General features: G+C 42.8%; 1 non-coding gene across 1 annotated transcript; it reads right to left on the bottom strand.

Annotated features, from left to right (window-relative positions):
* Positions 1-664: 664 nt before the first annotated feature.
* Positions 665-746, bottom strand: trnas-acu (transfer RNA serine (anticodon ACU)). Its single transcript has one exon. It is a non-coding gene; the product is annotated as a tRNA-Ser (tRNA).
* Positions 747-1,668: the final 922 nt, after the last annotated feature.

The following is a 1,668-nucleotide window of genomic DNA, read 5'->3' as shown; positions in this document are numbered from 1 at the left end:
AAGGTCTGAGGGCGAATGTCCTGGACCACTGAAGTGCTCTCCAACTGGTGAGGGGCATGCCTGCCTGTTGATTGATGTGCAATACCCATTCCGTTGCTGTCTCCTGTGCTCGATTTCACCAATGTACCATGTCTCAAAGCATCCTTGCCTGCAGCATGTTGTTTTTTTTTAGATTAGCGTCAGTCCAAACATTATGGCACGGACGCAGCACACAGGGACTAACACTGTCAACATATTATCTGTGATGACACTAATTGGTAAAGTTCACCTGAGAATGTAACTGTTAAAAGAAAGTTTTTCGATTTACAAAAGAAAGAAGTGAACCTAACATAGTCATTCTAACAGATGTAAGACTTAACAAAAAATCAAGGTATTTTTCAAAGTTTAGTTTCAGTGCAATTACACTGTAACGTTTGGCTATAAATTCTGTATCTTACCACTGTGTACTCCACGGTCACCTGATGAAGGAGCAGCTCTCCAAAAGCTATTGCTTCCATTAAACCTGTTGGACTATGACCTGGTGTTGTGTGATTTTTAACTTCCCATTAGAATTCGGATCCCTCAATTAAAACAGAGATGAAGAAGCATTTATTCTCTGAGACAGTTCTGGATCTGTGGACCTTCTTTAAGCAGAAGACTGTTGAGGAAGGGTAATTAAAAACAGCGACGAGAGTGGGACTCGAACCCACGCGTGCAGAGCACAATGGATTAGTATTCTATCGCCTTAACCTCTCGGCCACCGCGTCACACATGCAGGCTAGCATATGACGTTATTAATAAGTGAATTGCGTAAATTGTGCAGCACAGCAGATATTTCTCCCTCGTGTTGGTGAGATGATAAATAGTACAGTACGGTACCAAGGCGATGGTCTGACCTCTGGATTGTGTGGCAAGCGCATTCCCACTGTGCTCACAGTGATCTGCACAAAAATGAAGAAAAAACTGTGTCACAAGGTCTGTTGAATTCTGTGAAGATTTGAAGTCAACGGAATGAAGAACCCGAGAAAACAGGGGGTGTTCTTTCAAGAAATAGTTGGATAGAGCTCATAACGATAGTGGAATCAAGGGTTATGGGGATAAGGCAGGAACAGGATACTGATTGAGGATGATCAGCCATGATCATAATGAATGGTAGTGCTGGCTCGTAGGGCAGAATGGCCTACTCCTGCACCTATTGTCTATTGTCTATAATATTTCCCTTGAGGAATTGTTTTCCAGACTGGAGGAGAGTGCACAGTGCTCAATGCCATTATTCGGAACACCTTTCTTCTGCTCAGATACTTTTGACACGTACTTGTGTACAGGGCAGACAATTTTAAAATCCTAAATTAGGCTAAACTGACAATTGAATTCAACAATGCAAAAACCTTGATCTGTATCATTTTCCTGGGCCGTGCGACACCAGGTCACTGTATGATCACAGCAACACAGTGAGCAAGTGTCAGAAGGAAAATGAGTGCAGTGCCAGAACGCATGCTGGGAGCAGCAGGTGACACACGGGGAAGTGCATTTCCCACAACAGGAACACTTCCCAAACAGCAGACTGCGGTGGAAGAATTCAGAGGGGGTTTACACTTTGGAATTTGATGCCAGAGAACAATGAAGATCTGTCATTGAGTCTGTTAAAGATGAAGACTTTAAGATTTCTACAGATGAAAAACAAAATGA

Source organism: Chiloscyllium plagiosum, unplaced genomic scaffold (assembly GCF_037043375.1).
Source record: "Chiloscyllium plagiosum isolate Xiang-an unplaced genomic scaffold, Cpla_swu_hap1 HiC_scaffold_44, whole genome shotgun sequence".
Lineage (NCBI taxonomy): Eukaryota > Metazoa > Chordata > Chondrichthyes > Orectolobiformes > Hemiscylliidae > Chiloscyllium > Chiloscyllium plagiosum.
Note: the sequence above shows the minus strand (reverse complement) of the source record. Positions and strands in the feature narration are given on the sequence as shown.